The sequence below is a fragment of the Mustela erminea genome, chromosome 15 (genome assembly GCF_009829155.1).
Source record: "Mustela erminea isolate mMusErm1 chromosome 15, mMusErm1.Pri, whole genome shotgun sequence".
Classification (NCBI taxonomy): Eukaryota; Metazoa; Chordata; class Mammalia; order Carnivora; family Mustelidae; genus Mustela; species Mustela erminea.
Window position 1 is genome coordinate 24,375,643 of NC_045628.1, and position 15,524 is coordinate 24,391,166.

The following is a 15,524-nucleotide window of genomic DNA, read 5'->3' on the forward strand; positions in this document are numbered from 1 at the left end:
ATCTGTTCACTCCTCAATAATCTGCCCTTGGCTTTTTCCCCAGGGAGTCTTAACTTTTTCTGTTTACTGAATTGAGTCCATGGGGCCCTGACTGAGGGGAACTCTCTCAAGAAAGAAAGCGGAGAGAAGCACAGTGCTCATCTTTTTGTTTCCTGCTACTCAGTCATCATTTTGTTTGCAGTCTTGAAACTGGAGGCAAAACAGAACAAGTGTTGTAAGTTCCACTAACTGTCCAGTTGACATTTGGATACAAATCCATAAACTAATATCAGGGCTTAAATTCTGAGTTCTATGATTCAGGTCTTCTAGATACTGCAGTTCTCTGCTGAGAGCACAAACATAGTATAAATTTGTTATATAAGGCCAAACAAATTGTTCTAATTCTCATCCTGTAGGAAGTCTGAGTTTTAGGGAAATACTTTGTAGTAATTCCCAAACTGCTTCACACTTACTTACTAGCCTCTAAAAACCTGTGATTATAAGAACTGGAAAATAACTCATCTCTGCCCATATTAACTAAGATTATTAGAAAAACAATCATTAGTATGATAACTGTTTATTCTAGATTGTATACAATGACAGAATACAGTCAGTAGCAAGAACCTATACCTATTACTTTGCTTCCAAACTAATTTCTAGAACTTGAAACAGTTTAGAACTAGGGAAAAGGAACATACAAATCATAAAACACTTGAGCATTCATCCTCATATTCCAAAATGTGTATTTTTATTTAAAGCAATTATATATTTACCTTAACCTAATTGTCTCATAAATTATTAGGTATATGTAGGTTGCTATTTATAAATATATTAGGTATATATGCTATTTTTATTTTGTAAGTACTTTTATATTTGCCTAAAAAGTCAAAAATGATCATGTTAGAAATAATAACGTAATATTATTAGTAGATACAACGTATTTTATTATTGGAATTTTACTGTTCCCTGTATCTTGTGTATCTTTCATCTTCAAACCATTCTAGAATTTAGTAACACACACATACACACAAAAAAAACATTGTATTCTCAACTATTCTGAGGGTAAGGAATCATCACAGAGGAGATAGCTTTTCTCTCTCCTCACATTTGGGACTTCAACTGCAAAGACTGAAGTACCTCGGGTAACTGGATGGATAGAGCCCAGAATCATCTGGAGGCTTCTTCACTTGCATGATTGCCGGCTGGTCTAGGATGATTGAAATACTGAGTTTAATTGGGACTGGCAACAGAATGCCTAAATGCGGCTTGGCTTCTTTATAGTCTTCATTATAGCCATTCTTCTTGGTTCAAATCTCAAGCAAGAGTAATCAGGAGAGTAAGTCATCCCTTTTATAACCTAGTCTCTTGAAAGTCTCTTCTCCCATACTCTAATACTCTTGGTCAGAATGGTCACAGGGTTGCCCAATTTAAGAAAAGGAGTCAGAGACCTTTCAAGTTGAAGGCAGTAGTATCAAAGAATTATGTAGCTATATATATGCGTATATCACCACATTATGGTGATCCAAAAATAGCCATGGTACTTTAAATCTTATCAGAGGACAGTTAGTCTGAAAGGCCTGGACAAACTTTACTCCACCCGAAAGTTGTTTACTCCACCCGAAAGTTGTTTGCGCCCAAAAGTGTTACCAGCCGGCAACTTCTGCTTCTGTAAAAGTGCTTGCTCAACCCTCGGGCTAACTAGCTACTTTTGCTTCTGTTTGAATGCTTGTTTGATGGCCCGTGCGGGCTCCCAACACCAATCAACCAACACCAGGTATGATTTTTAAATTTGTTTGTACCCCACCCAAAACTTGTTTGTACCTGCTTATAAAAACCCTGCACTTACTCTGCCTGACACCTCAGCGTCACCGGCAACGAGTGCGCGGAGGTCCGGGTTCGAACTCTCAATAAACGACCCTTGCTGTTTGGCTTTGACTCGTGTCTCTGGTGGTCTTCAGAGGAGGGCGTACAACGCGCTTGGCATTACAAGTCCAAATTTGACTTTCTTCCAACCACAGCTTCTACACTGTTTCTAGTTTCTTATCTATTTTCTTTTTTGCTTCTACAGAGCTAAAATTTAAAAGTGGTAGAGTAGAAGTACTGCCCAGTGTGATCCTTATTAGAAAAAAATGAGATTCTTCAATTCGGTTGGGCATCTAGAACCTAGACAGAAACTTTTCAGTATTGGGTGCACTAATCTCTTAATCTCTAGCTTCATAAATATTGCTATCAAGTTGTTTTAATTTGATATACCTTGAATGGCTCATCTACACTGGTCCATACAACCATTACCTGAAGGGATCGAAAAGAAATGGCATTTAGTGAAGTTGGGAAAAAGAAAAAGCAGCTACAGTCCTCATACTCGTTGCGGATATTTTTCTTTACTGTACCACTAAACTAAATTATTATAGGTAAAGCCCAGAATGTTTACAGCCATGATTATGGTCTCATCTAACTTGTTGATAACAATGTAATGCTTCTGGCTGACAGAGTTATGAACATATGTGAAGATGAAACAAAGGAATTGTAAAAACAACAACAACAACACAGAATTGATACTGACACATGTCACAGGTTCATGAGATTGTGTTTATGCATTTTTATGTGAGCCAGAGAGTAATCCCAAATATGTTATCGTTTCACTTTTTAAGAAAATATTTATGGTACCTAGTTAAGTATGGCTTTGGAAGCCAGCAGAATTGATAGCACAATTTATAATTTTACTATAGACTTAAAATGCTTACAATCCTGTACCATTTTTTTTCCTCAAAGAGAGAAATGTTGACTATCCATGTGGTTTACTATGGAAATAGTCAATGAACAGAATACTAAACAAATAAGCAATATAAATACAACTTATGTATATACATTGGAAAGACATGAATTGTAAATCAGTTCAAAGATTTCACTCAGAGAAACAGCTATGATGATATGCTCTTATAAGGGCATATTTGGTTGTCTAGGAAAAGAAGAACTTATATGACAGGTTAATTCAAATATTTAATCTGCTGTATTAATATTACTAGACTTTTAGACTTTTAGAGTTTTTAACCTGGAATATCCAGTATAATAATCTGTATATAAAATGATGGAAAATCCAGAAAATTAAAATTAGTTCCCTAAAATCAAAAGCTACATATTTGTAGAGCAGGAGCTAGAGAAGAGGTGCTCAGTAGGGTAGGTTACCATAATTACATAAGAGAATGTTTAAAACTACAGATTCCCAGATCCACCTTCTACCAGTCTATTTCAGAAATTTCTCTTACCACTTTCCTAGCATTTAAAAAGCAGTCCAATGGTTTAGGAGGCGTGCTGTGGAGTTGCTATGATTCTAAAAGCATTTATTCAGCGGCTACCATGTGCTGAGGGTTGGGATTTGGAGTGAGTACAAATAATGAGTGTTTAGCTTCCTGTCCTTGAGGAACTCAGTCCACTGAACGAAACAGAGAAGTAGACAAATGTTTGCAATTTAATACAGTAAGCGCTATGACTGTGTACCCGGAGAGTACTTAAACTAAATTGAGGAAGAGAAGGGCATTGCATGTTCTTGAAGGAGAGACACTGACCTGATTCGTGAAGGATGCTGGAAAGGGAAAGGCATTTAATAAAGCTGGAGGGGGAAATGGCTCTAAGAAAATGAACAGACCTCACTAACCTAAAGACTTTTTGCAGCCTTCTATGGAAACTGGCCTTTATGAAAGAATAGGAGGATCAATTTAAGGTATCTCTGCAGGACATAAGATCATTTTGTGATTTGTAAATGCTAATCTGAGTCCATCATGAGAGTCCATTAGAAGGGTGCAAGTAAGAGTTTAATTATAGGAAGCTTTTTTTTTTTAATATAAGGTGAATTACATTGCAAATACCATTTTTGTGCTCTCATTATTGTAGGTTGGTTATGGTGTTAATCACGTCTGATTTCTGGGTTCTTGATAAATGAGAAACAAATGCAAAGCTTTTGTTGATCATACTATATAACATCACTTTGCTTTTAATTGATAAATTAAAATTTTAAATCTTGGTAGAATTTCTTATCTTTTGCATCCCTAAGCCTGAGCTTTTGTACCCTTCCAGTCCTTACTTACTATTTTCAATTTCAGACTGAGAAATTGGAACCTGGGGAGCAGAGATATGGCTGCCCCTTTTCCTGAGGTGCTTATATGTAGATATACCATCTATCTCAGCACAAGAATCCAAGAACCAAGGTTTGGCATGCTGTTTTTCAGGGCTGACATTTTTAATGCAGAGGTCCTGCCTCCTGATAAGCATATCCTCTGTAATTTAGGCATTTCCTCTCACTAAACAGATGAGGCATTCTTTACAGAGGAAAACAGAAACTCAGATGTTCCTTCAAATATTTCTGTCTTGAGAATTAGAACAGAACCTCTCAAGGCATCATAGAACCTTGAAAATCAGGCTTTTCCCCAGCATTCTTTCAGTTGTTTTTCCCCTAAGATTTTTACCTTAAGAAGCATGTATTCAAGCAGTAGTGTGATGTTTACTTTGGAGTCAGGCAGCAATAGAATATGAGGCCAGTCTGGCTTCCTGAAGTTTTTCTTTTGAAACCAACTCAGGTATTCTCTCTTATAAAGAGTATAAAGAACCACTAGGTACATTGTGATTATCACATCAGCATCCTGAATTTGGAAGACTGAAAACACAGGGTACTTTCCCATCATTACAACAGTTATACCCATAAAACTGTGGTTCTCAAATGCCATATGTAGTATACATCAAGCCTGTTAAGGGTCTGAGTTTTGAACTTACTTGCAAGTTAACATAATACCCTGTCACAGTTTCATGGATTCAGGTGGAGGACACAAGACTCCTAGGTCAGAAAAGTGTATTCCCAGCAATGGCAGTAGCCAGAGTAAGAATGTTTTTGCTCTAGTTTCACAAGCCCAATTCCCACAGGGTGATGTAAAGAAAGCTGATACCTGCGCATATAGTGGACTGAGTTACAGAAAAAGAACCTTGCACTTAGAGAACCTGTAAATGTTTTAACAAACAGTAAACATGCCTGCCCATGCCCCCAAGGGAGACACTATCTTTCTCTTTCAAGGTTTTAAGTGAACATTCCCCTTGCTTATTGGGAAGACTTCATTTTTAATGCTATTTGCTATATAGACATCCTTGCAAAGTAAGTTTGGAACAAAGGACAGTCATATGTACAACATGGGCAGAAATGTGAAAGACCCTTGGGAAATTGTCTCCCCAAATATGGATGGATGGATAGACACATACATAATATATAGATTGGTTTAAAATATTTTAGAGGCAGATTAGTGCATTCTGTCTCAAAGCATAACATCGACTTACTTTTGTTGTAAATAAACTTGGAGCGTGTACTCCCAATCTCCATTCTCACTGAGCTTTCCATCTTCTGTATGTGGCTAATGATATTTTAACCCACTTAATTTTCATTTTTTCTTTGAATTTTTATGGTTCTGGCTTTCTAATGATGAAGTACATGTGACATTTTAACCAGATAACCCAGTTAAAATATTTTGCTTAGCTTTGGAAAAATTATGATCACTTGTCTACATATGTTTTATCATGAATTAGAACACCCAAGGCTATTTCGGTATCTTGTTGCAGTGGCCACGGTTATTTCCTGATCTGGCATTCTGTATATTTATAGATCCTTGTCTTCTAGAGAAGTATCATGGTTGTTCATGCTTTTATTTTCTTGAAGAACCCATCAAAGCATATTCCAGAACAGAAGGCTGTTGTTGGTAATTTCAAAATCTTTGTCCTAGTATCCCTCCAAAGATGAATATGTATTCATGAAATAAGTTCTTCAGCATCTTGCTTTTCCTTAGCTTTTGACAGGCTTTAAGAAATGTGTATCATTTCCATAAAAACATACTTCCCCATACAAGTAGAATACACATCTATTACCCAATGATCTTCAATGGGTCCTTTCTTCCAAACATATACCCTACTGATATGTTAAAAATCTATAATCTTATTTTTAATTTGACCTCTTCTATACCACCTATAGAAACAAAATTTGATAATTTCTTTACCTATATTTTGACTCCCAGACATTTGTCTTCTGAACTTATTTTATAATCTGTTCTATTATAATTCTTTTCATTTAGTTGATTATTTAAATTAAGTATGAACCTCTATGTTATTTTGACAACAAATGCATAAACATAGTTGAAAAACATTGCAGTATATCATACCCAAATATTTTAGGAGATTTATGCAAAGCACTCATTCTTATCAACAGATACAGTTAACCTTCCTCAACTTTCTCCTAAACCATCCTTGCTTGGCCCAACACTGGAGAAATGATGGTATAGAAGATTCAGTAGAGAATGACAATCCTCAACCAGTGATTAAAAGAATCCTGTCAGAATACTGTAGCTATTTTAGTACTGAAACATCAAGGAATTGACACTTGCATTTATGTATCTTAATTAAAGAGGACAAAACCATCCTCCAGTCACTGGAAGATAGTCCCTACGGAAAACCTTGATCTGAGAACCCATAAACTATCTGAAACCAGTTTCTGTTTGGAGACTATGTCTACATAATACTTTTGAATTAAGTAGCTGGCTATATGAAATACAAACAATTCTACCCAAGATACATGGGACAAAAAAATCATCATTCTTTTAAATCTTTTTAATACAGCTTTTTGAATCCTTAGTCACTCCTTGAAATTGGTCTAATACCTGGACACAATTTATGCATTAACTTGCTAAAATATATAATAAAATGGATTGCTGGGAGGTGGTGTGCCTGGGTGGAAGCCTCTGCCTTCGGCTCAGGCCATGATCCCAGGGTCCTGGGATTGAGCCCCTAGTCAGGCTCTCTGCTCAGCAGGGAGCCTGCTTCCTCCTCTCTCTCTGCCTGTCTCTCTGCCTACTTGTGATCTCTGTCTGTCAAATAAATAAATAAATAACCTTTAAAAAAATGGATTGTTGGATTTGTGAACATTCTCCTTTGGGAGCCACTGGGCTTACCTTGGTACAATTTCCTTGTGATGAATTAGTTGGTTTCCTGGGTAACTGACTCAACCATTAAGTAACTTTCAAATGGCATACACTGCAACAGGCTAAATAACCAGAAATTTAAAATCCTTATAACTTTATTATTCAAAATGGAGGTTCCTGTCACCATAAAAACAATATTCTAGTATCTTGCATTAAATCTAGGTGGTAAATGCACTTTAATAGAAATACAACTTGAAAGATTAGAGATGGTGTACATTTGGAGACTGTCTCCCTTTTATTGATCTTATGAGCAAGAACTACTTTTGCTTTAAGTCTGTCTGTTTACCTTAATAGTAAAAATTTGATTTCCTGGGGACACTCCATTACTGATGAGCAGTGCCTTATTGTTAGCACTGGTCCTCATTTTCAGAACTGAAATCCAAACCCCTCAAGGCAGTTCTAGATTATTTTCTTCTCTCCTGCAGCCTCTTTACTCTGTGCTTTGCAGGATTTCCAGGATGTAGAGAAATACTATGTATAGGTATAGGTCACAGAAGGGAAATAGTGCTAGATAATGCCTTCTTTGCCCAAGAAACCCAAGAGGCAGTGTTTCAGAATAGAGCTTCTCAGATGGCATTTGACTCTGGAGGAGTAACATGTATGGTTTTAGGAGAAGAATGGTATGCTTATATCTATGTAGATCTCTCTAGAATCTTTAATATTAATATAGTGATCTGAAAAACTTAATTAGGTAATTTTTCTAATATTTGGTTCTGAGGACAATTTGCATTGGAAATGGGATCTATTCTCGGTTTAATTTGAGCACTCTTGACTTCTGGTTTAGAAGCACACTATAAATTCTGATAATAATTCCTCTATTTTTTGTCTGTGTTACACTATTTACATGTGTAGTGTCTATTGCCACAAATGCTGCTGTATAGCTGCTGTGTACTATCAAATATTCTAACAAATGACCATCAAGCAACAAGATAGAAGAACATGGCATTTAGTGAAACAACCATCTCCCAGAACTTGATACACCATTAAGACACCTCAAATAGTGGTGGAGAGCAGGATTGACAACATCCCCAGATATTAGTAGTCTACCTTTCAGGTCAAGATTTAGAACCACTACTAGGGATGAGATCACTACTGTAAACTGAAATCATCTCTAAGCATTCAACTTCCTGCTTACCCTAAGGTGACTTTACTATTTGGTTGTCTTCAGGAACACAATTTTACCATCTACTCTGTTTTGTAATATAACATTATTAATCCCGGAAGATAAACAATGCAAATAATTTTATTTAAAAAAAGAAAATGAAAATAATTTTATTTATTTTATGAAAACCTTATTAAAGAGTATGACACTTTTCGAGGCAGCTGGATGACTCAAGGAATGATCTTCGAGTCCTGGGATCGAGCCTCGCATCGAGCTCCCTGCTCAGTGGAGAGTCTGCTTCTCTCCCTCTCCTTCTGTGCACTCTCTCTCTCAAATAAAGAAAATATTTTTACTTTTCATCTTTTCAGTATATCACATCGAATAACTCTTTTATCCATAAGCTATTTCAAAACCCTCACCACAAAATCTTTGTTTTGCTGCGCCCACCAATTCTAGACTATTATATCATGATGCATATTCCCTTTTATGTTTTTAAGACTTTATTTATTTATTTATTTGAGATAAAGAGAGAGTGCAAGTGGGGGGAGGAGCAAATATGGGAGGGGGCAAAGAATTCCAAGCTCAGTGCAAAGTCTGATGCATGACCTGAGATCATGACCTGAACCCAAACCAAGAGTCACAACCACAGACTCCCCTTCTTTTTCAATTAAAATCCCCTCATCATCTCTTCTATACCAAATTTCGTGGAATAACATTCAGAATCTCTTAATAGCTTCACCACCACCTCCCTGGGCTCATATCTTGTGGCCCAAGCACTTGCATGTTCCAAATTACTTTCAGGTAGAACCGGTATTTATTGTCAATTTTATTTCCAACAGTTCACCACCCCTTTCGCAAGAAGCTTCTTTTTTGCTTTTTGTTATATTACCTCCTTTATGGCACTTTCTCTGAAGCCTTAGGATTACTATCATATGCATACACGAATATATTTAAGAAATTGCATTAAAGTTGTGTTTATATTTCTGTGTTTCCTATTACTTTAGTATTTGTGGATTACTTGTAAATACAAGAAATTTTGGCGGCTGCACTTGACAGAATTAAGACTAAGAAAAAAAAATACTACCCACAAGTCAGGAATAATATAACAAAATCTCTGCAATAACAATGTCTCAGAGTGTCTATAAAGGAATCCACAGTTACTGCACTATTTAATGTCTGCCTTTCAAAACCATGTTGCTTTTAGAGAGAAATCTTTACTGCTCTGAATAAACTCTCTTATGTTCTCACGAAGCCAAGTCTAGCATGTTCAAGAAAACACTTTTCATTGATATTAACTTAATTTTATGCCTTATCTCTTACCCCTGACACAAACAAGTTGTTCCTTGCTCTGCAAACAGTATAGCATTAGCCTGACAGATGTGGCTATAAAAATAGTTCTAGAGTTTACAATCAAAGTACATGTTATACATCCATCAAAATTTTGACACATATTTGGAAAAGGTTTATAAAACACCATTATGCTGTATCATGCTTTGTCATACTGGTTGAAAACCGCTGTTTAAGACAGAGCTTCTTGCATACTAGTGTGACTGTTTATTTTTGTGTTCTCAGGGCTTAATACAGTATTTGGAATATCAGCAACTTAAACTGAGTCAAATTCAAAATGTCTCACCTGTCTTCTTTTTTAGCTTCAACTGCAATAAATATATCAATAAAGTCACTAGTTTCTCCGCAGAGATTTTTTTTAACAGAAAGCTTGTGAACATATGAGTGCAGTGGGTAACAGGCTTCTGAAGTACTCCCTTGGACACCTTCAGATGTGTGCTCAGGAGTTTCGATTCACTGAGATTTAATTGGGGGTGCAAAAGGGAGCCCAGGGAGATGCAACTGATTTTTTCAGCAAATGACTAAAAACCATCTCAGTCTTGATATTATCTGAGCTTTGTCTTTGTTGTAAAGAAGTTGAAACTCTAAAGATATACTTTAAAGTTTAGGAAAGTCTTATCTTTATAGAACCTGTAATATGCTGACCTCTTCATCATTCAACCTCACATCAAATATTTGCTGTCTACTTTATATAAATCATTCTGTAAGAAATGTAGCTTAAGGAACTGAATTTAAATCTTATTTAAGTAACTTAAATTTAGGGGCACCTGGGTGGCTCAGTGGGTTAAGCCTCTGCCTTTGGCTCGGGTCATGATGTCAGGGTCCTGGGATTGAGCCCCGCATGGGGCTCTCTGCTTAGTGGGGAGCCTGCTTTCCCCTCTCCTATGCCTGCCTCTCTGCCTACTTGTGATCTCTCTCTCTCTCTCTCTGTCAAATAAGTAAATAAATAAAATCTTTTAAAAAATAAGTAACTCAAATTTACATCCTCTCATGAGGCTTGTGTGAGCATATTGAACAGTGCAGCTCCAGGTAATAAACACTCCTACTTTATAAAATTTACTTGTATTCCTTTTAATTTAGAACTGCTATGATTCACAGTCCATAGTGATCTCTATTTTTAAACCATCCCACTAAAATATATGCTCATGATTTTTTATATTTTAAAATAAGTTAATCATGTACATAAATTCAAATTCTTAGATTAATTTAGGAATAAATAAAATTAAAAATAAGCTTATTAGTATGCTCTTAGCCAGTTTTATCTCTAGAGAAATCTTGTCCAATTACATTCACAATACTAACCTTGTATGATTTCCTTAAAGGGAAATTGTCTCATGCAAGAAGTAGAAATAAATATTTTAATAGAGCATGGTGCAAGCTTTATATTTACTAACAGTGTAATATGTTAAAAATATCAAGGGACCATCAATGATCAGCTATATTAAAATAAATTACACTTAAAAGTACAAAATAACTACTATTACATTTTAGTCATGGAAATAATTTCATCAAGGAAACATACCAGTGATACTGTTTGTTAGTTTTGATGTTCACCAGCTAAGGCGGTATTTTTCAGGTTTCTGTACCATTATTTTATTATTCTTTGTCTTCTTTTTCCCTTTTCTCCTTTCATGATCTTACTACTCATTCCTGTTGTTCTCGCTTGTTGTTCTTGATTTTGTTTTTGTTCATGTATTTCTTCTTTGCTTGCCATTTTTCATGTTGCTCTTGTCATGCTCCTTGACATTTTTCTTCTTGCTCTTGACATGCTGCTTGACATTTTTCTTCTTGTTACTCTGTTAATTTATTCTTATTATTCCATTTTTGCCCATCCTTCTTGTTTTCTTAATCATTCTTTCCCTTCTTTTTCTTTATTTTGGTTAAATGTTAATGTGATTGTGATTTTTCTCTGCTCTCTGTGAAGGCAGTTTCCCTTTCTTTAAAACTTCCTTTTGGCATTTCAGTCAGAAGGATCTTTCTAAAATTAAGTATTTAGTATGTAAGTAAATTGAGAAATTCATTAATTTTATTAATACTTTTCATCTTTAGTATATTGGACAGACCCGTAGGCAATAAATAAATATTGCTTGATTACTGAATGGTCTCTCTGTGATATACAAAGTTCTCTCATTCAAGATAGGTTTGATGATAGAATATAATGTGTGTTAATTCCATTCCCTTAAACCGTCTAGGATTTTCCTGGAATTTGTACAACTTTATAGAAAAAGCAGAGATGGATCAGCATGCCACATAATCTCTAATTCCTTGGTTATACTAAAAGTGAAGGACAAAAGAGTGGGTACAAAACAAAGGATATCCCTAAACCATCCCAATTACAACTTTTGGAAAAATTAAAATCAACCTCTAATAGCAATTTAGGTTTGAAAAATCTTCTGAAAACATCTATTAAACTAATTTAATTCTGAATATGTCACAGTTTATGCTTTAAAAGTAGGTAGACATAATTCATTTAAAGTAAGTTTCTATCATTTCAAAAATATGTGTGGGACACCTAACAAATTTCATGCATTCACTGAAGACAGAAATCTACTTCAAAGTATATTTCTTAGGCAAGAAAATGGACTGCATAATATCATGTAGATCTAGGTGTTTGGTTTTGTCTTTTAAAAAAAAAATCACTCGGCATCAGGGAAATACAAATCAAAACCACAATGAGATATCACCTCACACCAGTCAGAATGGCTAAAATCAACAAGTCAGGAAATGACAGATGCTGGCGAGGATGCGGAGAAAGGGGAACCCTCCTGCACTGTTGGTGGGAATGCAAGCTGGTGCAGCCACTCTGGAAAACAGCATGGAGGTTCCTCAAAATGTTGAAAATAGAACTGTCCTATGACCCAGCAATTGCACTACTGGGTATTTACCCTAAAGATACAAACGTAGTGATCCAAAGGGGCACGTGCACCCGAATGTTTATAGCGGCAATGTCCACAATAGTCAAACTATGGAAAGAAGCTAGATGTCCATCAACAGATGAATGGATCAAGAAGATGTGGTATATATACACAATGGAATACTATGCAGCCATCAAAAGAAATGAAATCTTGCCATTTGTGACAATATGGATGGAACTAGAGCGTATCATGCTTAGTAAAATAAGTCAAGCAGAGAAAGACAACTATCATATGATCTCCTTGATATGAGGAAGTGGTGATGCAACATGGGGGCTTAAGTGGGTAGGAGAAGAATCAATGAAACAAGATGGGATTGGGAGGGAGACAAACCATAAGTGACTCTTAATCTCAGAAAACAAACTGAGGGTTGCTGGGGGGAGGGGGGTTGGGAGAAGGGGGGTGGGGTTATGGACATTGGGGAGGGTATGTGCTTTGGTGAGTGCTGTGAAGTGTGTAAACCTGGTGATTCACAGACCTGTACGCCTGGGGATAAAAATATATGTTTATAAAAAATAAAAAAATTTAAAAAAAAATAAAAAAATAATAATTCTTGATTTAACCTACTCATTCTGGCTTCACCTCTATTTGACTCTCATTTTTCCACTTTAAAAAAGAATTTTAACAGTTATGTGAAATATGGACTAGATATAGTTTAAATGGCTCACCAGTAGGAACTAAAGTATGCCTATATAATTTAATCTGCTTCTAGTCAATCACTCTCAACCTCCCAGTCATCCGCAAAGACTGAACAGATTTCCTAAAAACTGCTGGATCTAATACTTTGATGCTGTAGATATCCATTTATTTATTTATTTGTTTGTTTATTTTTCATTCATTCATTCATTGATTCATTCTTTTATCTATTTATCTATGTATGTATGTATGTATTTAGAAGACTGTTTAGAACACTGTTTTCGTCACCAGAAACTCAGCTATCCCAGTTTAATTGGCAGTCATCCAGAATCTAGTTTTATATAAAGCATGGCTCTCTGATCCAATTCATCTTTTCACATTTCCACAGTTCTCATTTGAACGCATGCTTTATCTTTAACATTTTGTACATTCCTGACTTCTACTATGTGTTTCCCCATCACTTTCATGTTTTAAAACGAACTTCATATCCTCCTGGGGATACTGTTTCCCCATACCCTGAGTCTGCTGGAGATCTCTCACATCTGGCCTTTTGTGGCTGTAAATATTATGAAACTTCCACTAACTTCTAATTCATCAAAATTCTATCAGCAGGTTGCTGTCTTAATCCTTTCAATATTTCAATTCTTCCTCATTACATAGTATTTTCATTTGGCCCCTCAGCTACTTTATGTCACTTTCCAAGATCTTAAATGTACCCAGTTTACCTAGCTAAAACCATTATCAGTTATAACTAAATCATCTCCAGAACCTTTATACTAATCATTACTACTATCTATCTGCTATCTTTCCAAGCTGCTCCTGTACCTATCACCACCTTTTTTAAAACTTTCTTCATCTCCCATAAACTGCCAAACTTTGACCACATCACCCATCTTTTTGGCGACCTATACTGTCAACTCATGTACTCACTCACCTCATTTTCTCCTCTTTGCTTTTGAAAATCATATTCCTTATTGCTCTGTCAGTCAAGGTTCAACCAGATAAATAGAATCAGTAAGATATATGTACATTAATGTATTCATATATGTGGATGTCTGTGTGTGTAGATACACACACACAAATAATAAAAATAGTAAAGGAAAGTAAAACTGGATAAATGCTTTCACACTTGTTAGAATTTTTTAAATCTTTAATATATGTGCTTTCAAAATAATAAAATATGAAATCCTTTAACAACCAAATTAATGACTTTTTAGGCTTCAACTGCCTAACATGACATACATACCAAATATGTGCCCAACATGCTAATCTGAGTTTCAGTTTAACTTTATATTTAAAACTATAACTGACAAAGCTTTATAAAAGCACCCCTTGAATCATTACAATTATTCATTGTTTTCTACAATGGATAATTGATTCCATTTTTAGTATATTACCACTGATGGAGTAATTTTCCTATCAGATATTGCTGTAGGGTAATGAGTAGTTTTATATTTTAGTAAAATAAAAAAGTATCACAAATATCTAACTTCTCTCATGTCTAAAATCTCTAAGAAAATCACAATTTAGTGTTCAAAATGAAAAATGTGAATCTATCATAATATTTCACATAGTTTAACTGAAGTCTCATTTTTCTTACTCAGCTACCCCCTTCTGGTGGTAACACTGTATAAGAACTAGTTGTGATGAGCACTGGATGTTACGGAAGTGTTGGATCACTATATTATACACCTGAAACTAATATTACATTTATGCTAACTAACTGGAATTTAAATAAAAACCTAAAAAATTTTTTTAAATACCCCCCCCAAATTAAGAAGGATGAAAACTCTGGCCTTCCTGAAATGAAGAAGGGCTCCCATCTCCATGTCAGCCGATTTTCTAATTGAGAATGAAAGACTCATAATTAAAATTTGTTTACTACAAAAAAATGTCTATGTTTCAAGACTGCTTCCCTCCAATATGCCAAACAACCTTGGTCAAGGATCTCACTTGTTTTCACAATTACATACCTATCTAGGTGAAGTTTACTTAATAGAAAGGAAATGAAAATTTTATTTATGTTTTCAATATTATAAGTACAACATAAACTAGCATTTCTGGGTTTTTTTTTTTAAGATTTTATTTTTTTATTTGACAGACAGAGATCACAAGTAGGCTGAGGGGCAGGCAGAGAGAGAGAGAGCACAGGTGAAGCAGACTTGATCCCAGGACCCTGGGATCACAACCTGAGCTGAAGGCAGAGGCTTTAACCCACTGAGCCACCTAGGTGCCCCACATTTCTGTTTTTTTAAAAAAGGATTTTATTTACTTGTCAGAGAGAGAGAGGGAAAGAGCACAAGAGGAAGAGTGAGCACAAGCAGGGGGAGCGGCAGGCAGAGGGAGAAGCAGGCTCTCCACTGAGCAAGGAACCTGATGTGGGACTCTGTCCCAGAACCCTGGGATCATTACCTGAACCAGAGGCAGAAGTTTAATCAAATGAAGCACCCAGGCATCCCAAAACTAGCATTTCTTGATAACTACTCGCTCTGATAAGGTTTTACATTTTTAATATTACTGAGTCATCACTAATTTTTAATA

The 15,524-nt window shown here is 35.6% G+C and overlaps 1 protein-coding gene across 13 annotated transcripts in view; it reads left to right on the forward strand.

Annotated features, from left to right (window-relative positions):
• Window positions 1-1,625: 1,625 nt before the first annotated feature.
• The window catches only part of SLITRK1 (SLIT and NTRK like family member 1), a 430,289-nt gene continuing 416,390 nt past the window's right edge, over window positions 1,626-15,524 (forward strand). For all 13 annotated transcript variants that reach the window (XR_004279168.1, XR_004279171.1, XR_004279169.1 and 10 more), the window contains exon 1: window positions 1,626-1,753. The gene's annotated coding sequence lies outside the window, so the exon portion shown is untranslated. The remainder of the gene's footprint in view (window positions 1,754-15,524) is intronic.